Source organism: Arachis hypogaea, chromosome 18 (genome assembly GCF_003086295.3).
Source record: "Arachis hypogaea cultivar Tifrunner chromosome 18, arahy.Tifrunner.gnm2.J5K5, whole genome shotgun sequence".
NCBI classification, from domain to species: Eukaryota; Viridiplantae; Streptophyta; class Magnoliopsida; order Fabales; family Fabaceae; genus Arachis; species Arachis hypogaea.
In genome coordinates, this window is record NC_092053.1 from 82,897,368 (window position 1) to 82,923,538 (window position 26,171).

General features: G+C 37.6%; 2 long non-coding RNA genes across 4 annotated transcripts; both read left to right on the plus strand.

Annotated features, from left to right (window-relative positions):
* Nucleotides 1-364: 364 nt before the first annotated feature.
* LOC140181642 (uncharacterized) lies at nt 365-1,832 on the plus strand. Of its 2 annotated transcripts, XR_011876634.1 has the most exons (3): nt 365-898; nt 1,182-1,242; nt 1,674-1,832. It is a non-coding gene; the product is annotated as an uncharacterized lncRNA (long non-coding RNA). The 2 variants fall into 2 exon arrangements; XR_011876633.1 differs by having other exon boundaries at nt 1,182-1,832.
* A 1,113-nt stretch (nt 1,833-2,945) lies between these two features.
* Nucleotides 2,946-4,145, plus strand: LOC140181643 (uncharacterized). Of its 2 annotated transcripts, XR_011876636.1 has the most exons (3): nt 2,946-3,156; nt 3,356-3,757; nt 3,902-4,145. It is a non-coding gene; the product is annotated as an uncharacterized lncRNA (long non-coding RNA). The 2 variants fall into 2 exon arrangements; XR_011876635.1 differs by lacking the exon at nt 2,946-3,156 and having other exon boundaries at nt 3,173-3,757.
* Nucleotides 4,146-26,171: the final 22,026 nt, after the last annotated feature.

The window sequence follows — 26,171 nt, forward strand, 5'->3', positions numbered from 1 at the left end:
ATTTGTTTATTTTTAAATCACATAATTTTGTTAGAGTACACCTAATTCTTATGTTACCAAATTATACTTAACAAAATTAGTTTAAGATAATTTGATTAATTTTACAGTTTGTACATTGTATTAATAATTAGTTATTTAATATTCTTAAAAAATATAACAAATTATAATTTAGAATAAAAAATATTTAATGTAAACTCAATATTCATATTTAAACTAAATTTGATATCAAAGTATGAATTAAAACTTTAAATGCTATCATTTGAATTTCTTGGTTTCTTTGGTTTTGATAAAAGTTAGAACAGAGTTAAAGAATTCCCTTTCAAACCCTAAAATCTTTTTAACCTTAAAATTCCCTTTCAAACCCTATTGCGCCATCACTTCATCTTCACTCTCAAACCCAGCAGCTTCCTTCGGCGTCCATTGTCATCTTCATCACCGGAACCCAGCCTCATCTTCAGCTTCTGGAACCCAGCCTTCTGGAACCCAACCCTTCATCGCACCCAGAAAACCCTAACCTCCATAACGCCGCCATCTATCTCACTGGTTTGTCGTTGTGTTAGCCAGCTCGCCATTCCTTTTGCTGTCCTTCTCGCGGTTCTGGTCGTCGTGCTGCTCACCTCTCTCTGTCGCGGTTCTGCTCGCCTCTCTCTATCGTGGTTCTGCTCGCCTCTCCCTGCTTGCCTCATCCCCTCCACCGTTGCAGTCCCTGGCTCACCCATTCCTTCCCTCGCAGTCACACCGGCCGTCACCCGTAGTCCTCCGCGAAACTCGCCCGTCACTCGAAGTCGCACTCCGAAGCCGTCGCCCGTTGTCCTCCTCGGAACTCACCCGTCGCCCGTCGTCCTCCGTGGATCTTGCAACCGCTATCGTCCTCTGCGGTACAATGCAATAAACAGTCGTATTCCTCTACATCCTTCACCCAGCTCTCTGAAACTCTGCATCAATTTTTCTTATTTGCAGTTAGTTGTTGAACTTCTACCTTTTTTTTACTTTTAATTATTTGTTCTAATTTTTTTGGATCTAATTATTTGTTCTTGGTTGTTATTATTTTTTTATTCTGATTTCTTTGTTATGATTATTTGTTGCCGGTTCTAATTTTTTGTTTCGGGTTTTGCTTGTTTTGAATGTTATTTCCGAACTGATTTCTTATTCTGAATTTTGGTTCTGATTTGGTAATGCAGGACAACAGCATTAATGTTGGCATTCAGTGAACATCTTCGAGATAACTATAGTCTTGCTACTGTAAGTGTAATAAAATTTTGGCATTCAAGTCATTATTTGATCTTGTAGACAGTTTTGTACACAGTCATACATGGTTTCTTTGTTTGTTTTCTATGTGGGACATTTGGTTTTTAAAGAATTATCCTCAAATTATGATTAGGACAAGACATTGATCTATACAACAAAGAGATAGTAAAACTTGTAGTGTTTCAACTCACACCAACCAGGACCTGGTAATGTTTTGAGCATGGTATAAAGCAAAAGTGTTTAAGCTTAAGCTTAACTAATTATTAGAAGGCATTATTAGACCCTGGTTCCTACAGTATTCTTGCATTGAAAGCTACATATTATCATTGGTTTGTTGAGTTTTTTTAATTTGTTTGATGTCATTTCTGAGTTCTTGTTTTTGCTTTGTCAGATATTTAAAAAATTTTCCTTTCTTGAATTTTCAGAACATGGATCCTAATGTTCCTGCACAACTTTTTGAGTATGACAAACGTTTTGAGTAGTACGGATGTGATTACACATTTTATGACCACAATCACCCTGAGGAGTTGCCACTGGAGTTGAAGCATTCCTTCAAAATAGTAGTGGCAGATCCTCCTTACTTGGTGAGAGTTAAATTGATTGCTGAAATTTTATTTGCTGAAAAATGAATGAGGATCCATTGTGCATATATATATATATAGTACAAGTTATTTCAGTTTTGAAAACCTTGAGCTGGTTGATGATCTTATTGAGCACATGGGGCTGATTTAATCTTTCTAACAAGTCACAATAGGTAAAATAAAGTTAGAATGCAAGGTTAGAGGGAGTGAAAAGCTAGGAATCAATTTTTGACCTCTCAAAACCCAAGGTTACATGTTGCAGAATTATGCAGTTTCGGGCAGCACTTTGTGAACAAAACTGGCAGCAATCCAGCCACTCAAAATCAGTAAAATTATTTTTCTATGAAACCTTGATATGTCTAGATTGTTCCCCTAAAATTTCAGGATTTTCCAATGTGTGGTTTGGGAGATATGATTTTTAGAAAATGGTCATTTTCTGCAGAAAGAATGCTGTCTGAATTCTGGAACAGCAACTTCAAAATCACATATCTCAATACTCTGAAACTCTTTAGAGGTGAAATCAAAGAGAGGTGAAATATTAGTATGTCTAGTATTTTATGTCCAAATTTTAGGACAATTCGAGTTTATTAGAGAAAGTTGTGCCTTCTGGAGGCAGGGCTGTTCACTGCTGTGACAACTCCCTTTTCTTAAAACAAAACCATATTTCGAGAGGCATAACTTTTTCTAGAGAAGCGAAAATGCTCTGGGACTTGAACTGGGTGAAAGACGGGTAAGCCTAGTTCAAGCACACCAAAATTTGGGAGAATCCAACCAAAGATGGATTTTATATGATTTTTCTAAATTGGTTACTGCTTGCTGTTTTTCTGAAGTGTACTAAATCAGTAGCCGATTTTTAAAATATTTGTTCCAATTTATTTTTGTTCATGAATGTCAATCATAATTGTTTTGTATAATTCAGGTCTCAAGCACAACATCAACTACATGGGTATTTTAATTTCTTTGAACCATTTGTTACCTTTCTTTTGGTTCAATTTTTTAAATGAATCAATTGCATATTAGAAGAGATGGCCTAAGTGTATATTAATTTTGTTTTGCATTTTCTTATTTCTATATTTCTTATCTGTGCTCCCTATGTATTTCTTTGCATTAAATGATTTATTTCTTTGTTTTGTCTAATTTATGCATTCATTAACAGTCTGATGTGGAAAATAACACCTATTACGTTGATTTTCCTGGCTGCTATGATGCCCTGCTTAGACCCTCTGGGTGTCCTCTCCTTTGGTTGGAACTTTGGAAACACACCCGTGATTTTTGGCTCGGCAATTCTTGGATTCTTGATTCAGTGGTTTGGTGCTTTAGCATTAGGGTAAGTGAATGTTCTATTGATTAGTGATGAGCTCTTGTTGTGCTTCTGTTTAATTTATAAACAAGAAAATTAGATGATTATTGAATGTTTTCTGCTATTTTATTGAATTGATTAGTGGTTAGCTCTTGCTTTTTATTGGATGATTTCTGCTGTTTTCTGCTGTTTTAACTAATGTGCTAAAGCATCTGAATTTTATTAGAAAATAGAAAAATAGCAAATTAGAGATTAGAGATGTTGAGGTTGATAGTGAGGCCACTGTTATTAGGTGGCCTAAAGGTCATGCAACAAAGCTCACCTCCTTTCAAGAAAGTAATAGTGAAATCCAAACTTCATGTTCAGATATTGCAAAGTCCACCATGGACATAACCAAGTATGTCATCATTGTTATGTTCATATCATTCAATGAACTAGAGACATATAATTTAGTTGTTCTGATTGTGTGTTTTCCGATGAACTTCTGTTTCATTGCAAGATTCAGAAAGAGGAAGCCAAAATCGTTGCATGGGAAAGCCAACAAAAGGCAAAGTAACTTATTGTTGCTTGTAAATAAACTGAGAGAACCAAAGTAGCTAACAAAGTTTGACTTCGCAGTAAGAGGAGGGTAGCTTATTGCTATAGCCTATAATCTCCTAATTAGTCCTAATTAAGTTCTTGTAATGAACTAACAAAGTTTTTTTTATATACTCTAGTTGTACAATTCAAGGTAGGAAACTAGTTTCTGATCATTGCTTCCATTTGGTGACAGGTCCTGACAGAAGGATCTTCTTGCCAGAGGGTCTCTTGTATGATCTAAGGGAAGGAGGTTTAAGAGGGCTAGAGGAAGGAGGAACAGCAAAGGAAATAGAATTTAAGTTATTTTTTTCAGTTTTTAGTTTTGAAATTTGATCTTGAGATTTATTTTGAATTTGAGTATTAGTTTTTTAATGTATAAAATAATTATTGCAAAAATTATGTCACTAATTATTGTTTGATTTATCTTGTACTAAAAATTGCATACTATATTTGTAGGTTTGGTAATAAAAAAGGATTGAAAATTTATATTTTGCAGTAATGAAGATAAAAATAAGAAAAATAATTTTTTTTTTAATTTTATAAGGCTATTGCCACGTTTTTAAAGCGTGGCCGTATCACTGGCTATTACGACGCTTTATAAAGTGTAGCCGTATCTTCTCTTATTGGCACGCTTTTAAAGAGTACCCAAAACTAACATTCTGGGACATTTTAAAAGCGTCGCGATATGTACACTTTTTGGTACGCATTTTAAGCGTACCTATAGGTTAAGACCTATGGCCACGCTTTTTAAGCGTGGCAAGAGATGAAAGCGTGCCAACAAAAAAAGCGTGCCGATAGATCCACAAAAGCGTGGCGATAGAGCAACCGACACGCTGGCAGATGTGACCCTTTCAAAAGCGTGCCGATAGCTCAAAAAGCGTGGCGAAAAGCTATTGGTACGCTTTTTTGCACTTTTCGATACGCTTTTAGAGCGTGGCAGAAAGCTTATTTTCTTGTAGTGGCTCGTCCTCGAGCAAAAGAATGAAGAAAGGACAAGAACATGAAGAGATGGAGGAGATGGAGGTGTGTGAATTATTCGGCCAAGGGGGTTTTAGGTGGTTATGATGTGGAAAAGGAAGGAGTGATGGTTTGAATTTGAGTGGGTGGGTGTAGGTGGTTTGTATGATGGTTTTGGAGGAGTAATGGAGGTAATTGGTAGAGGATATTTTGGGAAGAGTATTATGAAAAGGTGTGAAGAAGTAAGAGAGAGTGAGTTGAGGTTGGTGGGATCCTGTGGGGTCCACAGATCCTGAGGTGTCAAGGATTTCTCATCCTTGCACCAATTAGGTGTGCAAAACGCCCTCTGCTGCCAATCGTGGCATTAAACGCCAGGTTGCTGCCCATTTCTGGCATTTGACGCCAGCTTTTTGCCCTTTTCTGGCATTAAACGCCAGTCTGGTGCCCATTTCTGGCGTTAAACGCCCAGAATGGTGCCAGACTGGGCGTTTAACGCCCATTAGGCTGTCTTTACTGGCGTTTAAACGCCAGTAGGCTTCTCCTCCAGGGTGTGCTATTTTTCATTCCGTTTTTCAGTTTGTTTCTGCTTTTTCAATTGTTTTTGTGACTTCACATGATCATCAACCTACAGAAAACATAAAATAACAATGAAAAATAGAAATTAACATAGATAAGTAAAATTGGGTTGCCTCCCAACAAGCGCTTCTTTTATATCAGTAGCTTGACAGTGGGCTCTCACGGAGCCTCACAGATACTCAGAGCATGATGATGGCCTCTTAACACCAAACTTAGAGTTTGGTTGTAGCCTTCCAACACCAAACTTAGAGTTTGAATGTGGGGGTTTTATTTGACTCTGTATTGAGAGAAGCCTTTCATGCTTCTTCCTTTTCCTGTCTGCAAACCATGGTGCTTCCTGAATGGCGAAGAGTTGCTCATCCGGAAAGGTTTCAGAGATCTCAGTAGGAGGGTGGGACACCCTTACTACTGGTTCTATCCGGGACAGGTGATCAGCTACCTGGTTCTCTGTCCCTTTTCTGTCTTTTATTTCTATATCAAACTTTTGCAGAAGCAACACCCATCTTATGAGCCTGGGTTTTGAATCCTGCTTTGTGAGTAGGTATTTAAGAGCAGCATGGTCAATATACACAATCACTTTTGAACCTACTAAATACGATCTAAACTTGTCAATGGCATAAACCACTGCAAGTAACTCTTTTTCTGTGGTTGTGTAATTCTTCTGTGCATCACTTAAAACACGGCTAGCATAGTAAATGACGTGCAGAAGCTTGTGGAGCGAGGGGAGCTAATTTTGAGGATCCATGATGAACAACTCACTTTTAATGTTTTCAAGCCCTCACAAGAAACAGATCAAGAGAACAAAGAACCAAGCAAAGATCACAGTAAGATACTGAAGGAAGAAACAGGCACTGAAGCCCAACCAGCACATTTGGAAATCCCCTTAGTTGATGAACAAGGCATTCAGAAGCTGATACAGCTCAAGGAAAATCAGGAGGAACCTAAACCACCAGAGTTATATGAGACCAGCAACAAACTCTCTTTGGAAGAGGATGGCACAAAGAGCAAGGCAACATCAAAAGGAACAAAGAAGAAGGTACCAAGGAGGTGGAGGAACAAGAAGATCCCCACAGAGGACTTCTCTCCAGGGGATAAAGTAATCTCAGCTTACTTCCCAGCCATTCCCCCCGATCTCCCCACCATCCTATCTCAGCTACCTAAAGTTTTTACCATCAACAGAGTTCTCTCCTTGGAACATGTGGAGATCCTTGATGAAGCCAATGGAGATAGATTTACTGCAAGGAGGGAGGACTTGAAGCACTACCAACCACCCTGATGGAGGCAGATCGTCGAGCTAGCGACGCTAAAAGAGCGCTCTGTTGAGAGGCAACCCAACCTAAGGTAGTTTCTTTTTCATCGTCATTTGAATAAAGATCACAAGTTGTTTCCCCTATATTACAAGGAGCTAAGTTTGGTGTTTCACACCAAAATAATCCAAGAGTAAAAGTGTAATTCTAAGTTTGGTGTTCCACCGAAGATATTAGTTAGAATCACACCACACTCCAATGGCAAAATGCTAGCTCCAACTAATCAGGGGAACCACTTAGCAGTAGTTTAGTCTTTAGTTAATAGTTGCTTAGTTAATAACAACGTATGAGGATCTCTGCAAGTATGCAATTTGTTGTACTAGGCAAAGAACTAAGTTTGGTATTCACACACACCAAATTAAGTTCAGAAAATTCGCAAGCATACATGCAAGCTAACTATGTCTCAAGTGCTTTGGAAACAAGCAACTTCCAATGACTTTGCAGGAACCTTCTGAGGAAATGGTGCACCATCATCCAAGGAAGTGAAGGAGCAAAAATTATGGATGAGGACAACAAGGGGATAGCAAGAAACCATCACTTGAAGGTTGTATTGTTACTTAATTCCACATACTTAAAAAGCTAAAAATTGGAAGTCAGAAGGAACTTGATTTATAGTTGCTCATTAGTTTATATGATTAGAGTTTAATGGTTGCTTTATTGCTTTTGTCATGTGTACTGTCCACGATACCTGTTTTCAATTCCATCCTGCTTATTGTGTTGCTTGTCTCCTTTTGAATCAAATAAAAAGAGAATGTGTGTTATCAAAGACCAGAGTGGAGTTCATATTGTGGAGTAAGTTCCTTAGTGTGTGATGTGGTCATAAGTTAGCTAAGTTGATTCACCATCAAAGGTGGGAAGACAACTATCTGTCCTGAATTATATGCTTGAAACACACCCCATGAGACTAGCTAAATAACAAGATCCTAATAAGAAAAAGGGGAAAAGATCAATAAGAGTTGAAAAAGAAAGAAAAGTTAATAAAGAATAAGGCTAGGCACCAAAGGTTTGAAACTTGAGAGATGTGTCTGGGTGCTCCTGTACCAAGGATCTGCTTGGATGAATAAGTTTGTAGGAGTGCTTCATCACTTGGTAAGGGTTATCTAACCCGGGATTATCAACTGAAAATCCACTATCAAGAGCAACCTTGCTACAGAACATTTAGTAACCCAAAGAGGTGTTGGACACCAAGGTCTCAAGAAAGGAAATAACAAACCATGTGCCTGTGGTGTGTATGTATGGGGGAAAGAGACTTGAGGGAGTAAGTCCTTAGGGGTGTCTTAACACCTAGCACCTTGAACCAACTGGTTCGGGAGTGCTGGCTGAAAGCTTATCTTAAAGAGTCGCCCCCTCACAGAGCACTTAGCCTAAGAACACAAATAAGCCCTGAAAACAATAAAAGGATCAATGAATAAGAGTCTCATAGGGTGCAATCAAGTGAGTATTCCAGGACATGATAAAGGTCTGAAAGCCAGTGAAGGAATGAACCTAAGTTGCTATGCATGAAACCACCATAAAACCAAGGATATGACCTCCACAATAATGACTCATTCCTCTTGGCATTCCATTCATCATTCTCTTGTTCTAGTACTTGCTTAGGGACAAGCATGCTTTAAGTTTGGTATTGTGATGCCAGGGCATTTTGGCCAGTTTCACTAACCTTTTCTTTACTGTTTTAGGGTAGTTTCATGCATTTTCTTAGGAAATAAGCAAGTTTTGGGTAGAATTTCACTTACATCTTGATTTAAGCATACATCGTGCACTTTACATGATTTTATGAGAATTTTGCATGAATTAGATGACAAATTGGATGATGCATGTCTCACGATGTGGATTAGAACTTTGATGCACTTTATTGCTTGATTTCAGGACAAAGGAAGCAAGAAAGAACCACATTAGCAGCCACGTTAGTCTAACTAATGTGACCACTAACGTGGAATGGGAGCTAGCTTGCAACGTTAAAGAGAAAAGTAATCGCCAATAACGTCCTCGAAGCCATCATAGCCCACGTTAAGAGTCACGTTAACTAAGTTAACGTGAAATCTAACGTGGAAGAAAGAAAGTTGAGCCAACGTTAGTAACACTCACCTTTGTCACTAACGTTAGACCAAGCTCATATTGGCCACGTTAGCCTCCATGTTAACTTAGTTAACGTGGACTCTAACGTTGGGAAGCAAAGGAGTGGCCAACGTTAGTGACACTCATCATTGTCACTAACGTTGGGCTAAGCCACCTTGAGCTACGTTAACTCCCACATTAACTTAGTTAACGTGGAAGCTAACGTAGAGAAAGCAAACAATCGCCAACGTTAGTGACACTCACCTTTGTCACTAACGTTGGAATAAGCCACAATGAGCCACCATGAGCCATGTTAACTCCCACGTTAACTTAGTTAACATGGAAGCTAACGTTGAGGATAGGATGATGAGCCAACGTTAGTGACACTCACCTTTGTCACTAACGTTGGAGATGGCTATCATTACCACGTTAGAAGCCATGTTAACTTAGTTAACATGGACTCTAACGTGGGAAGAGGGGGCACCTTGGAACGTTAGTGACAAAGGTAAATGTCACTAACGTTCTCGAAGGATTGGCAAGCCTACGTTAAGAGCCACGTTAACTAAGCTAACGTGGACTCTAACGTAAGGGGAAGGGAGGAATCTCAACGTTATTGGAAAAGGTGAGCCCCAATAATGTGTGCGACGGACCAAGAGGCAATGTTAGTGGTCACGTTATTGCCACTAACGTTGAAGTTAACGTGGATCATCCCTGGGTGAGGAACATTAGTGAAAAAGGTGATTGCCACTAACGTTCTCGAACCCACACTCTCACTTAACGTTAACGCCACTAACGTCCTAAGCTAAACACCCTGCCTACTTCACACTTTCTCTCTGCAAGTAAAGCTAAGCCCACTGAAGAGTATAACTGCTTCAAACTCAAGATCCAAAGGCCCATATCCAAGACTTGAAGAACCAACTAGAAGATCAGAAGAGTAGTATATATAGGGGTAGTGTTGAATTAGAAAGCAGCTTTTGGGGGATGGGAAATTGAGAACTACTCTCTATATAATTTACTTTCTCTGCACTTCTAGTTCTACTTTTCATGATGTATTCTCCATCTTTGTTCTCCATTTCCAGAGCTATGAACAACTAAACTCCTTTCATTGGGTTAGGGAGCTCTGTTGTAGTTTGATGGATCAATACTAGTTTTCATTACTCTTCTTCTATCTTTTCTCTTGATTTTACTAGAAAGCTTTCAATCTTCATCCAATTGAGTAGTTATCTTGGAAAAGAAGCTATTAATACTTGGATCTCTTCTGAACCTTGGAAGAGGAATGAAGAGATCATGCTAGAAATGCTTTCTCATGTTGGACCAAATTGGGTTTGGTTGGGTATGGTGACTATAATCCTACCAACACTTGATTTGGGAATGCATGTGGTATAATCAGTGACCATACTTCATCTCTTCTCATGAGCAATTGACCAAGGAATTGGCTATTGATCAAGATTTGAGAGATTGAATTGCCAAGGAATTGGAATTCGATCACTTAAGATTGCCAAGGAGATCAATGAATGCATTGATTGAGGAAGAGATGAAAATGAACTTGATCCGGAGAATGCAACATCTCCTAAGCCCAATGAACCCCCATTTCTGATCTTACCCATTCTCTTTAATTTCTGCAATTTACTTTTATGAGCATCTTCCCCATTCCCATTTACAATTCTGCAATTTACTTTCCGTCATTTACTTTCAGCTCTTTACTTCCAGCATTTACAATTTCTGCTATTTACTTTCCCGCCATTTAATTTCCTGCAACTCTCAAACCAAATTCTGCTTCGCTCAACTAGAACATTCCTCTAATTAAAGTTGCTTGACCAATCAATCCCTGTGGGATTCGACCTCACTCTATTGTGAGTTTTTACTTGACGACAATTTGGTATACTTGCCGAAGGAAATTGAGAGACCAGTTTCCGTGCTATCACCAGGGTACCTGGCTGGGCGTTAAATGCCAATAATGGCCAACAATTAGGCGTTAAATGCCAGAATGAATGCCATTCTGGGCGTTTAACGCCAGAAAGGCAGGGGGAGGAGATTTCGTTTCCAACTTCAAATTTTTTCAAATTTTCATGTTTTGATTCATACTTTTCTGCATAAACATGTTTCAAACTTTCATTATTCACCCTCAATTTTCAAAAATTCAAACATTTTCTAAATCTCGTTTCAATTTTTTTTTCAAATCCTTCCCAAATCTTCTTCAAAAACTCAATTATCTTTTTAATTTCTTTCCAAATCTTTTTTAACTCATCATATCATCTCTTAATTCTTAGATGCATAACCAAATTTTCAGATTTAACATCTTTATATCTTTTTCAATTACAAATATCATCTTTTTCATATCATGATTTTATTTTCTTCCATCAATCATATCTCTATGTCATATCTCTTTCAAATTTTTCGAAATCCCTCCCCTCCTCCTATAAATATACATTCGGCCATCCCCTCCTCTCCACCATTCGAATTTGCCTCTTCTCCTTTCTCTCCCCTTTCCTTTCTTTTGCTTAAGGGCAAGCAAACCTCTAAGTTTGGTGTGTTTTTCCGTGATCACTGAGCTAAGACTCATCAAGATCATGGCACCTAAGGGAAAACAAACCAAATCAAGAGGCAAGAAAGAGAATACTCCAAAGAGTCTTTGGAATCAAGAGAGGTTCCTAACCAAAGAACGTGCAAACCATTACCACAAAATAATGGGTCTGAGGTCAGTGATCCCGGAAGTTAAATTCAATCTGAAAGAAGATGAATATCCGGAGATCCAAGAGCAAATTCGAAACAAAGGATGGGAAATTCTAGCTAATCCTGAAACAAAGGTTGGAAGAAACATGGTTCAGGAATTCTACTCAAATCTGTGGCTAACAGATAAGCAGAGAATAACTGGAACCGCCTTTCATACCTACCGAACCATGGTCAGAGAGAGGCTTATTTACTTCCATCTGGACAAAATAAGAGAGGTCTTCAAATTACTTCAACTACAAGATGACCCAGAATCCTTTAATAGGAGAATGGTGAGAGTAGATAAGGGGTTAGATCAAGTTCTAGAGGACATATGCCTCCCTGGGACTAAGTGGATAACCAACTCAAAAGGTGTCCTAAACCAACTCAAGCGGGGAGATCTCAAACCAGTTGCAAGAGGCTGGTTGGACTTCATTGGGTGTTCTATATTGCCCACTAGCAACCACTCTGAGGTCACTGTCAAAAGAACAGTGATGATTCATTGTATTATGCTTGGAAAAGAAGTGGAGATTCATCATCTGATTTCTTGTGAGATTTACACAATTACAAACAAGAACTCCACTGAAGCCAAACTGGCCTACCCAAGCTTAATTTCTCTGCTATGTAAAGATGCTGGGGTAAGGATGGGAGTAGATGAATTCATCCCAATCGAACACCCAATCACCAAGAAGTCAATGGAAGGACAAGTTCAAGACACATCCATAAAAAGGAGGGCGCAGGAGTTCCTCCCAGAAATTCCTGAAATTGACTACTGGACCCGCCTAGAAGCTTCTGTTACCAAGCTGCAAGAAGCTATGGAACAACTTAAGGAAGAACAGCAGAATCAAAACTGCATGCTCTGCAAACTGCTAAAGGAACAGGAGAAGCAGGGGCGTGAGTGATGAGAACTAATTTTTGATGGTTTAGAGGTTATAGTAAACTCTCGTTGCAAGTATAGTTACTAAACCAAGCAATCAACCCTTCTTACAAAAGTTTTGGTTGTCACAAGTAACAAACCCCTAAATAAATTAATAACCGAAGTATTCAAACCTTGGGTCGTCTTCTCAAGGAACTGCAGGGAAGTATGTTCTTAGTATTGGTTATGGAGATTGTAAATTGGGGTTTTGAGAGTGAGGAGCAAATGGCTTAATTAGCAATTAAAGTAAATGAAGAACATGTAAATTAAATGGCAAGTAAAATAAATAAATCACTGTAAATAAACTTTTGGCAAGGTATGAGAAATTAGAGGTCCTATCCTAGCTATCCTTATCAATGATGATGAGAATTGAATCTTAATTTCACTTTGTTAACCTTTACTAAGATAAAGGAAGGTCAAGGGATTAATTGGTTTGACTTCGAATCCTATTTATTTCCTAAGAAAAGATTGGGATTATTAAAGTTCAATTTAATTAACAAAGATAACAATTATCAATCATGTTTGAGTTTGATAACTCCTGAGTTACTGATTTCTTAACCAATACCAAAAGGGAGAAAAGTAAATCTACTGGAATAAAAATGTCTTCAGATGGGATAACAATAATGTAAATAAAGAAAGCAATATTAAACTAAAATACCTCAAATAACATTAATTCAAAAGAGTAATCTGTAACATGGAAGAATTCATAAATCAAATTGCAAAGGTAAATAAAAAGGAATATTGAACCTGATAAAGAGATAATCCTGAAAGCGAATAAAATCCTAATTCTAAATCATAATCCTAAAGAGAGAAGAGAGAGGAGATAACCTCTCTCTCAAAACTAAATCTAAATCATGAAAAACTAACTAAAGTGGAGACTCTCCTTGAATGGATGCATTCCCCCACTTCATAACCTCTGGTCTATGCCTTCTGGACTTGGATTTGGGCCAAAAAGGGCTTCAGAATTCCCTGGGAGCATTTTCTGCGATTTCTGGTGTGTGGCCTCTGTCACGCGTTCGCGTGGGTCACGCGGTCGCGTCATTTGGAGTTTTCCTTGTCATGCGGTCGCGTCAGTCATGCGACCGCATCATATATGTTCTGCTTAAGGCGCGTGATAGCATCAGTCACGCGTTCGCATCGCGCTCTCTTCGCACTGGCATGCGGCCGCGTCGTCCATGCGATCGCGTGGCTGCCAGTTTCTTTACAGACTCCATTTTATGCTTTCCTTCCATTTTTGTATGTTTCCTTTCCATCCTTTGAGTTATTCATGCCTTAGAAGATCTGAAACTACTCAACACACTAATCACGGCATCGAATGGAAATAAAGGTAATTAAAATAATTAATTTTAAAGCATAGGAAACATGTTTTTCACATACATCACATAATAAGGAAGGGAAAGTAAAACCATGTAAATAATATGAATAAGTGGGTGAAGGATTGAATAAATCACTCAGATTAAGCACAAAATATATCATAAAATATGGGTTTATCAGTGAGCTAAAGGAGCTGAAGCGCCAGAAGCTCTCCCTTGAAGGACCAAGCACCCCACAAATTGAGGGAGCATCCACTTCTCAAAATCAAGGTTGTTGAGTCCTAACTCTGTGATAACCTTTATTATTAAGAGTCTATTTTAAGAGTCATTTATTTTTCTATTTTTTTATTTTCTGCCTTCTATTATTATTTCTTTGCTCCTATATTTATTTTTGAGTCTTATTGTCATTCCATGATTAATAAAATTTAAAGTTTATGTCTTAAAGCTATGAATGTCCCATGAATCCATCACCTTCTTAAGAACTGTTTAATTGAAAAAGAAAAAGAAGTACATCAATTTCAAATTTTAAAACAGTTTAATTATTTTGATGTGGTGGCAATACTCTTGCTTTCTGAATAAATGCTTGAACAGTGCATATGTTTGAATTTGATGTTTATGAATGTTAAAATTATTGGCTCTTGAAAGAATGATGGAAAATGAGAAATGTTATTGATAATCTGAAAAAATCATAAAATTGATTCTTGAAGCAAGAAAAAGCAGTGAATAGAAAAAAAAAAGAGAAGATGATATGCGAAAAAAAAAGCAAGCAGAAAAAGCCAATAGCCCTTTAAACCAAAAGGAAAGGGTAATAAAAAGGATCCAAGGCTTTCAGCATCAGTGGATAGGAGGGCCCACAGGAATAAAATCCTGGCCTAAGCGGCTAAACCAAGCTGTCCCTAACCATGTGCTTGTGGCGTGAAGGTGTCAAGAGAAGACTTGAGACTGAGCGGTTAAAGTCGTGGTCCAAAAGCAAAAAGAGTGTGCTTAAGAGATCTGGACACCTCTAATTGGGGACTCTAGCAAAGCTAAGTAACAATCTGAAAAGGTTCACCAAGTTATGTGTCTGTGGCATTTATGTATCCGGTGGTAATACTGGAAAACAAAATGCTTTGGGTCACGGCCAAGACTCATAAAGTAGCTGTGTTCAAGAATCAACATACTTAACTATGAGAATCAATAACACTATCTGGATTCTGAGTTCCTATAGAAGCCAATCTTTCTAAACTTCAAAGGATAAAGGGGGAGGCCAAAACTGTTCAGAAGCAAAAAGCTAAAAGTCCCGCTCATCTAATTAATACTGATGTTCATAGATGTTTTTGGAATTCATTGTGTATTCTATTCTTTTTATCCTATATGATTTTCAGTTGCTTGGAGACAAGCAACAATTTAAGTTTGGTGTTGTGATGAGCGAATAATTTATATGCTTTTTGGCATTGTTTTTAGTATGTTTTTAGTATATTTTAATTAGTTTTTATTATATTTTTATTAGTTTTTATTTAAAATTCACTTTTCTGGACTTTACTATGAGTTTGTGTGTTTTTCTGTGATTTCAGGTATTTTCTGGCTGAAATTGAGGGACCTGAGCAAAAATCTGATTCAGAGGCTGAAAAAGGACTGCAGATGCTGTTGGATTCTGACCTCCCTGCACTCAAAGTGGATTTTCTGGAGATACAGAAGCCTAATTGGCACGCTCTCAATTGCGTTGGAAAGTAGACATCCTGGGCTTTCAACCAATATAATAGTCCATACTTTTCCCGAGATTTGATGACCCAAACAGGCGATTCAAGTCAGCTCAAGAATTTTGGTGTTTAACACTAGAACTGGCATAAAAACTGGAGCTAAACGCCCAAACTGGCACAAAAGCTGGCGTTTAACTCCAAGAAAAGTCTCTACACATGAAAGCTTCAATGCTCAGCACAAGCACACACCAAGTGTGCCCCGGAGGTGGATTTTTACACTAAACACCCTAGCTTACTCATTTTCTGTAACCCTAGGTCACCAGTTTACTATAAAAACTACTTTTAGTGATTCATCTTGTACCTCATGACACTTTACACGTTTCATATTGTATCTTCTATGGCATGAGTCTCTAAACCCCATTGTTGGGGGTGAGGAGCTCTGCTGTTCTTCATGAATTAATGCAATTACTACTGTTTTCTATTCTATCACGCTTGCTTCTATTCTAAGATATTCATTCACACTTCAACCTGATGAATGTGATGATCCGTGACAATCATCATCATTCTCACCTATGAACGCGTACCTGACAACCACCTCCGTTCTATATGCAATCAAGCTTGAATGTGTATCTCTTGGGTTTCTAATCTAAGATTGGAACCTTCGTGGTATAGGCTAGAATTATTGGCGGCCATTCCTGAGATCCGAAACGTCTAAACCTTGTCTGTGGTATTCTGAGTAGGATCTGGGAAGGGATGACTGTGACGAGCTTCAAACTCGCGAGTGTTGGGCGTAGTGACAGACGCAAAGAGATCAATGGATCCTATTCTGACATGATCGGGAACCGACAGATGATTAGCCGTGCGGTGACAGCGCATTTGGAACATTTTCACTGAGAGAACGGGAAGTAGCCATTGACAACGGTGATGCCCAACTTAATGCTTGCCATGGAAGGAGCCTTGCGTGCATGAAGAAGAAGATAGTAGGAAAGCAGAGATTCAGAAGACAAAGCATCTCCAAAGCCTCAACCTGTTCTTCATTACTGCATAAGAAGTATTTATTTCATGTTCTTTTACTTTTTACAATTAAATCTGAGAATTATTGATATCCTGACTAAGAGTTACAAGATAACCATAGCTTGCTTCAAGCCGACAATCTCCGTGGGATCGACCCTTACTCACGTAAGGTATTACTTGGACGACCCAGTGCACTTACTGGTTAATTGTGCGGAGTTGCAAAAGTGTGATTGTAATTTCGTGCACCAAGGATCATGTATGGTTAAGTGGACTAGAATTTGAATCTTTGATGAGCTTAAACTTTCCCACCTAACCTATGATGACCTATACAATTAAGTTCTAGCCTAACTACCAATTTTTCACTTTTTCACATTCTCATGTATTTTCTTTTCGTTTTTCAACACTTATGCATTGATCCTTATTGAACTTTATTTTGGGGCATTTTGTCCCCTTTTTATTTTTTTCTTTTCTTTTTTTTTCTACGCATATTTTTTTTCTTTTCTTTTCTTTTTCATATTTTTTTCTTTTCTTTTGTTTTTCTCATTATCTTTTTCTCAAAACTACATACAAGATCATCAATCATAAGGTTTAACATTTGATTAATGCATAAGTATGTACCCAATTTCCAAATATAAAAATACAAAGCACCCTTTTATCCCAACCAATGTTCCCAATCTCCCCAAACTAGAATATAAAACACTCTCACTAGCCTAAGTCAATCAAAGATCCAAACAAGGGACTTTTATTGTTTTTCGTTTTAGGGTTGAAATGTGCTAAAATAAAGAATAGTTGGGTTAAGCATAGGCTCAAAATTGGTTGACAATGGAGACTAAAAGGTAGGCTATTTGGGTAAGTAAGCTAATGAAAAAATGGCCTCAATCATATAAATGCATGAATACAAGGAATAATTTGACATAAAGAATTAAACAAATCAAGGATCACAATCATAGGAAAAGAACAATTTCAAACAAGAAGGAAAATAAGTGGTTATAAGATGTAACTACACAATAGGCTCAAAACTCACAATCTTGTGTTTTTAGCTAAAAACATGATACACAAAGGTATAAATCCATGCAAGTTCCATAAAAATTTTCCACTCAATTGGGGTGGTGCCCTTTTTACAAATTCCTTAGAAAAATTCATTGTTTTGATTAAGCTTATTCAAATGCAATGTTGTGATTAAGAAATTCTAAAATTCTTTAACCTGCCCTCTTTTTTTTTTTTAATCAAAACAAATTCTTTTATGCACAAAGGGTTTAACTAAGTTTTCAACAATTCAAAACATTTTTCAAATCACAACCCCAAGGCTAAAATGCAATATATGCAATAAAAGTGTGCCATAACCAAACTAAAAATATCCACAATAGCAAATATGTACAATAATCCCAAAATAGTTCAAAATAAAGCAAAATAAAATGAACTAAGTGATAGTGTCCGAAAATGTTCACCAAATCCACCGACGGCGACGACGGTGACCTCCCCACACATAAGATGAAGCATCGTCCTCAATGCTACTAATCGGGCTCATGGTGAGGATCAACAGTCGCATCTGGCTACGGCTGGGGCACTGTCTGGGGCACTAGCCCCTCGGGAGGCTGCTGGGTCTCCTGAGTAGCCTGCGTCTGTGGAGGTACCTCCTGCTGAACCGGCTCCTCAACATGCTCCTCCTCGTGCTCTGCTTCGTGATCCTCCGCGTTGGAAGTGGGAGAGTCGGGGAGAGGGGGTAGCTCAATGCCCTGTGATACAAACACCTGGTCTATGCGATCGAGACGTCGCATGATACGATGCTCGCTACGCTCCATGAAGCGAAACAGGTGTTGTACTAGCTGATATGTCGGCTCGGGTGCTGGTGGTGGTGGTAAAGATGCTACTGCTGCTGAAGAAGAAGAAGGTCCTGCTGATGGGTGAAAATTAGATTTCCACATAAACTCACTGGCAAGTGTACCGGGTCGCATCAAGTAGTAATAACTCACAAGAGTGAGGTTGATCTCACAGGGATTGATGGATCAAGCAACTTTAGTGAGGTGATTAGTTTAGTCAAGCTAACATTGGTGAGTTGAATGAAATGTAGCCAACAGAAAGTAAATTGCAGAAATTATAAATTGCAGAATGTAAATTGGATAGAAGCTTAAATAGCAAGAAAAGTAAACTGCAGAAGATCAAACTTGCAGGAAGTAAATTGACAAAATATTAAAGAACAATAAATATAGATTGCAGCAACTGTAAAGGGGGCTGGGTGCTCGAAATTAAATGAATCAGTAGATCAAAGCTTAGAACAATTGATGATTTAAATTGCATGAAAAGTAAATTCAGATCACATCAAGCTCAAATGTAAAGTAGCAGAATGTAAATTTGCAGAGAAATAAAAGTGCAGAAGAGTAAATCAAGTTCAATGAAAATGAAACTGTGAAATTGAAGAAGAACAGAATTGCAGGAAGATGTAAATTGCGTAAACTCAATTGAATTCAACACTTGAAATGTAAAGTGTAGAAAAATAAATGTGTATCAAAGAGAGTTTTCTATTCTATCCTACTCCTACTCCTATTGCTCTCTAGCAGTGCCAGCCTCTCTTTATGAAATGAAATTGATGCCTTTATATAGGCTTTATGGTGCACGAAATCGTGATTGTTCATTCTTTGGTAACGGCGCCAAAAACTTAATACGCACGTTCATAATCTTAGTTCTTTTTCACAACTTCGCACAACTAACCAGCAAGTGCACTGGGTCGTCCAAGTAATAAACCTTACGTGAGTAAGGGTCGATCCCACGGAGATTGTCGGCTTGAAGCAAGCTATGGTCATCTTGAAAATCTCAGTCAAGCGGATTCAAATGGTTATGGTGAATTGATAGTTATAATATAATTAAAATATAAAATAGGATAGAGATACTTATGCAATTCATTGGTGAGAGTTTCAGATAAGCATATGGAGATGCTTTTGTTCCTTCTGAACCTCTGCTTTCCTACTGCTTTCATCCAATCACTCATACTCCTTTCCATGGCAAGCTGTATGTTGGGCATCACCGTTGTCAATGGCTACATCCCGTCCTCTTAGTGAAAATGGTCCAAATACACTGTCACCGCATGGCTAATCATCTGTCGGTTCTCGATCCCGCTGGAATAGGATCTAGTGATCCTTTTGCGTCTGTCACTACGCCCAGCACTCGCAAGTTTGAAGCTCGTCATAGCCATCCCTTCCCAGATCCTACTCGGAATACCACAGACAAGGTTTAGACTTTCCGGATCTCAAGAATGGCCGCCAATAATTCTAGCCTATACCACGAAGACTCTTATCGTAAATCAGGAGGCTAAGAGATATGCATTCAAGCTTGCTTTCATGTAGAACGGAAGTGTTTGTCAGGCACGCGTTCATAAGTGAGAATGGTGATGAGCGTCACATAATAATCACATTCATCATGTTCTTATGTGCGAATGAATATCTTAGAGAAGAAATAGGCTTGAGTTGAATAGAAAAAAAATAGTACTTTGCATTAATTCATGAGGAATAGCAGAGCTCCACACCTTAATCTATGGTGTGTAGAAACTCTACCGTTGAAAATACATAAGAACAAGGTCTAAGGATGGCCGAATGGCCAGCCTCCCCAAATGGCATATGAATTCGAAAATAGGGAGAAAGACCGATCCCTGATCAAGGATGATCAAAAGATCTCTAACACAATAGTAAAAAGTTCTATTTATACTAAACTAGTTACTAGGGTTACAGAAATAAGTAAATGATGCAGAAATCTACTTCCGTGCCCACTTGGTGTGTGCTTGGGCTGAGCATTGAAGCTTTAACGTGTAGAGGTCTTCCTTGGCGTTAAATGCCAGTTTGTAACTTGTTTCTGGCGTTTAACTCTGCTTTGCAACTTGTTTCTGGCGTTTAACGCCAGAATAGGGCAGAAAGCTGGCGTTAAATACCAGTTTGCGTCGTCTAAACTCGGGCAAAGTATGGACTATTATATATTGCTGGAAAGCCCTGGATGTCTACTTTCCAACGCAATTAAGAGTGCACCAATTGGGTTTCTGTAGCTCCAGAAAATCCACTTCGAGTATAGGGAGGTCAGAATCCAACAGCATATGTAGTCCTTCTTCAGAAATTACCTGAAATCACAGAAAAATACCCAAACTCCTAGTAAAGTGCTGAAATGTGATTTTTATTTAGAAACTAATAAAATTATATTAAAAACTAACTAAATCATACTAAAAACTATGTAAAAACAATGCCAAAAAGCATATAAATTATCCGCTCATCACTTTAGAAAATGAAAATGAAATTGAAATTGAAAACAAATTACAAATGAAATTCCTAATCTAGCATCTCTTTGTGCCTTTGAGTGATGACGTTGCGCTCTGCTTGCTTTGGGGCTTTGGTTGATTTAGATTTGGCCTTGAATAAATGGATAAGGAGTGGCTTGGTTAGGGTCCCAGTGGAGCATTCTGTTGGATTAGTGTACTCCACGTTCACTTGCCTTGGGCGTTCCCTTCACGTGCTCAAATCTGGTGCCTCATAGAGTTCAATTAGTGAACGCTACGTTCACTCGAGTGAACATTGTTCCTTGTCGTGCGCGCCTTGGTGGGCATATTTTCCTTGCCTAGCATTCATTTAGTGAACACTGAGTTCACTTTATTGAACGTGGCTTCTTGATTTCCCTTGGTCCTCCACTAGTGATTGAACGTTGCTGGGACAAGGCTTAAAGAAAAGCCGAAAATGCTCACTTTATTGAGCGTAGCATTCACTTTAATGAACGCTTGATGCTTTCATGTTCATTCCCATGTTTGAAGGTAGCATTCTCTTTAATGAACGCTAATGTATTACATGCTTATTATATTACTTAGTAATGCAATGCATTAATGTAAGCTTTATTTATTCATTTGCCAATTGCATTAGAAATGTTTGGTTTTAATTAATAATGCTAATGCATTAAAGTTAAAGCATTCATTCATTTAACGCCTTGGTCAATTAGCAGTGGTAATTAAATATTTCATGCATGCATGCTTTCATTGGCCTAAGTTAATAATGCTAATGTGTTCATGCATTACATAAATAATTAAATGCATGCATACATAAGCATTAATGCATGATTATTCATGATAATGAAATAGCATGGTTATTAATTATTAATGGATGCATAATCATTAATGCATATCCAAGGCTTCATAGTCATAGGACACGCTTTTAAAAGCGTGGCCTAAGGTTTCAAAGCGTGTTCAAACTTCAAAGTGTGTCCTAAAATTATTATTTTCTTCTTTTGAGCTGATTTTGTGCTATTTTGCTTCTATTTCCACTTATTTCCCACTAAATTTATAAAATCAAAAGATCAAAGAAATGTATCATTTAAGGACAAAAGAATGCAATATTTAAGCACTAATCATCAATTTCTTGTATGAAAAAGCATAGAAAAATATGACATGATGACATGTCATCACAACACCAATCTTAAACCTTGCTTGTCCCCAAGCAAGAAAAGAATCATGCAGTACATTTTGACAAACCAAGGTGAGAAGAATGGCAAGTTAATATTCATGGTAGGCTAGTTTTCTATGCATGCTACAATCACAAAAGAAATGTAAATGATTGATGCTTCTATCTAGCTCATTTGATGAAATCTTTTCCTTATGTTTCTTCCTTGAAATAAGCTTTTCATTCTCTTAATAGCTTCTTCTTTTAGGTGCTTTACCCCATGAGTTGATAACAAAGCTACGATTCTAAATGCTTTGTTTTCAAGCATTAACACTTGATACATAAGCACCACAAGCATTGAATTAGAGGACTTCATTAATCTCATTTGTTTCTTTTCTTGACTCTCTAATTGTTGATGCTCAGAACCTTGAGCTTTGAGGGAGTGCTTTTGCACTTGAGCCTAGCCTTGACTTTTAAGTGTTTTATTTTCAAGCTTTTTGCCTGATACATAAACACCACAAGTACTTAACAAATGAATTGTCATTGGTATTCAGAGCCTTCAACTTTCTCATTCTTTCCCTTTTTCTTTTTTCGCCTTATTTGCATTTGCTTCCTTCAAGGTTCTCATGATTTCCAAAGATTTCACAAAATATCCTAGATGAAAACTTCAACTAAATAAAATCTAATGCAACTGAGCAACAATTAACCATACTAGCTTTCCAATACTTGTATGCACATGCTAAGTTCTCTTTTAATTCCTTGTTTCTTTATGATCATGATACTTTACAACTTTAAACTTTACAAAACTCAAGTTGGTAGTCATAGTGGCATAGCAACATGTTACAGATCAAAATTCAGGCTATGCTTATTCATACACACATGTAAACAGAGAAGATAAAGATAATCATGCAATTTAAAGTGCTAGAAACAAATGAGAGGAAAAGGAACTTTACAACCTTGTAATTCATCTTCTCTACTATTGTCCTTTTCCTACTATTCTTCCCCCTTCCCATACCAAACTCAGAATGCTTGCTAATCCTCAAGCAATAATCAGAATAATGGTGATGGGGCTAAGATGGATCATGAGTGTCTTACACAATGAAATGTTAGTAATACATGTATTTAAGCAAGCAAAATTAAGAATAACCATCAAGGCACAAGAAACAGAGACATTGGGGTTGCAAACATAAGAAGGTGTGCATGATACATTGCATAAAGAATGAGTGGCACACCAAACTTAGTGTGACGCTTTCACTTTGAATTAATGCAAGTATCCAGTAATGATTGGAAGTAAATTTTGTTGCATAGCAACACCAAACTTAGAATACAACCATATGTCAATTTATTTAAACTAAAACTAAAGACATGGAACTGTTATATGCTAATAACACAATCACCAAGTGAAGAATTTGTCACAGTCAGGATTTCTTGGTGAGGTATTAGCAACAACAGTTAATGAGCAAACTAAAAGACAACACTAAAAACAAAGAAATGACTAAAGAGAATGAAAAAGTGTGAAACCAAAAGAAAATTAATACTGCAAAGGCTTTATGATTATACAGACAAGTGGTGTTGCTGGATTTATTGCACAGAAAATTATGTGGCACACCAAACTTAGAAACTTAGTGTGACACTTTCAGTTTAGAATTGGTGCAATTATCCATAAAGATTGAAAATAGATTGTTCCAGGGTAACACCAAACTTAGAATGTAATCATATGCCAATTTATTAAAATTAAACAAAGCAGAGAAAGAAAATAAACAAAGCAGACAGAGAGAGTAAACAAAGCAAAACAATGAAATGTTACCAACGGTTGGGTTGCCTCCCAACAAGCGCTCTTTTAGTGTCATTAGCTTGACATGTTGTTCTTCACTTTCTTCCTCTTTTTCTAGTTTGTTAAGAGGAATGACCTCAAGGGGCAGAAGATTCAGCTATTGTCCCCTGTCTTGGTCTCTCCTCAGCAAGCTTCCTTTTGTTAATGGCTTGATTGAGCTTGCTTGCTAGATTAGGGGTAGGATTGGTGCTCTTGATAGTTGCCTTCACTTCTTGGATATCAATACTTGGTGGTTGTATGATTGTTGGAGTGTTTTCTTCATTAAAAGCCTTTTGAATTGGTTGTTCCATGAGCCCTTCATCTATGTAATTCTCTGCTTTACTTGAGTATGAGCTTTCTTGATTGTCTTCCTCACTTTCTTGTTCCTTCACTTCCTCCTTTACACTCAACATTTGTCTTAATAGCACTTTCATAGAGGAGCTTTGTTGATCTTCCCAAGATTTCTTCATCTCCTTTTCATATCTTTCAATCACAGATTCAAGTGTTGAGAATCTTTGGTTCAGGGAAGTTTGTGGGGGTTGTGAGTTTCCATGTTCCCTTGTCATCTCAAGTGGCTTTGGTGGATATGCACGTTCAGGTTTAAATTCCTCCACCACCTCCTCTTTCTTCACTGAAAATTCACTTGACACAGAGACCTCTTCATCTTGCTCTTCTACTTCTTCCTTCACATCCACCAATTGATCTTCATCTTCCATGCTTAGCAATTCTTTGTTTCTCCTTACTTGCTCCAAATATCTATCCATCTTATTGCAGAGGGCTTGTTGTTCTTTCCAAGAGTCTATGGATGTTTGCAAGTATTGTTCAAATGCTAGCTCAAGGGATGAAGGTTGAGAGAAATTTTATGGACATAGATGTGTTGTGGTGATGTTGTTTTGAGTAGTATGGAATGAATCTTGTGAGTTGTGGAATGAATTTTGTGAATGTTGAAATGAGTCTTCTGTGTAGTGAAATGAATCTTGTGGTTGGTGAGGTGAGTTGTATGGATCTTGAGAGAGGCTTTTTGTTGAGGCTAAATCAAGTGATAAAAAATTTTTAAGTGGAAAATTGGGAGGTGAGGTTGGACAATTTAGCATGAATGAATTGAAGGTTTGCTCAAGTGATGATGGCTCTTGATTAATGGAGTATGAACTATCAAATGCTTTATAGTTTTGATCCTCCCATCCACAATGTGAATCATTGTAGAATTCATCACAATATGGTTCATTTTGTGGCATTGGGGGACAGTCTTGCATGAATTCATCGAAAGCACACTCTAGTGATGATGTCTCTTGATAAACCAAGTATGGATCACCAATATCTCTTTGATTTTGACCCTCTCAGTCATAATCTGAGTGGTTGTTATACCTGTATGAATCATCTTGTGGCTCTGGGAGGTGTTCATACTTGTTTATTCCTTGTTGATACTCCCATCCACCATTAGCATAATAACATGAATTATTTTGAGCTGTTGGGTAGTATTCCATGGAATTGTCTTGATTAGCATATCCCCATTGGTTGGATTGCTCATAATCTGTTGATTCTTGGTGATTTTCCCAGCCACCATTAGAATAATGACTTGAATAATTTTGTTGTGGTGGCAAATATCCCATATGATTCTCTTGCTCATCTTGTGGTTCTGAAGCATATCTCCAATGATTGGAGTGCTCAGAATTTGTATTTTCTTGGTGATATTCCCAGCCACCATTAGAGATTGGTGATGGTGGGTAATATCCCATAAAATCTGTTTGATTATAAGATGAGTTGAACTCCATTTGAATTTTGTAAAACACATAACCAACGAAAATTGAAATTCATGCCACAGAGAAAAATTTCTTAGTGAGGCAATAACTCAAACACCTTGGTGTCAGTTTAAATCAGAAAACAAAAACAAAGAAAATGCTTAATCTAGACTTCTCACCCACTTAATCATTGTCGATCTCAATCAATCCCCGGCAACGGCGCCAAAAACTTGATGGGTGAAAATTAGATTTCCAAACAAACTCACTAGCAAGTGTACCGGGTCGCATCAAGTAGTAATAACTCACAAGAGTGAGGTCGATCCCACAGGAATTGATGGATCAAGCAACTTTAGTGAGGTGATTAGTTTAGTCAAGCTAACATTGGTGAGTTGAATGAAATGTAGCCAACAGAAAGTAAATTGCAGAAATTATAAATTGCAGAATGTAAATTGGACAAAAGATTAAATAGTAAAAAAAGTAAATTGCAGAAGATCTAACTTGCAGGAAATAAATTGACAAAATATTAAAGAACAAGAAGTGTAGATTGCAGCAAATGTAAAGGGGGCTGGGTGCTGGAAATTAAATGAAGAAGTAGAACAAAGCTTAGAACAATTGAAGATTTAAATTGCATGAAAAATAAATTCAGATCACATCAAGCTCAAATGTAAAGTAGCAGAATGTAAATTTGCAGAGAAATAGAAGTGTAGAAGAGTAAATCAAGCTAAATGAAATCGAAACTGTGAAATTGAAGAAGAACAGAATTACAGGAAGATGTAAATTGCATAAACTCAATTGAATTCAACACTTGAAATGTAAAGTACAGAAAAATAAATGTGTATCAAAGAGAGTTTTGTATTCTATCCTACTCCTACTCCTATTGCTCTCTAGCAGAGCCAGCCTCTCTTTATGAAATAATATTGATGCCTTTATATAGGCTTTACAAAATGAAATGAAATTAAAATTGAAAACAAATTACAAATGAA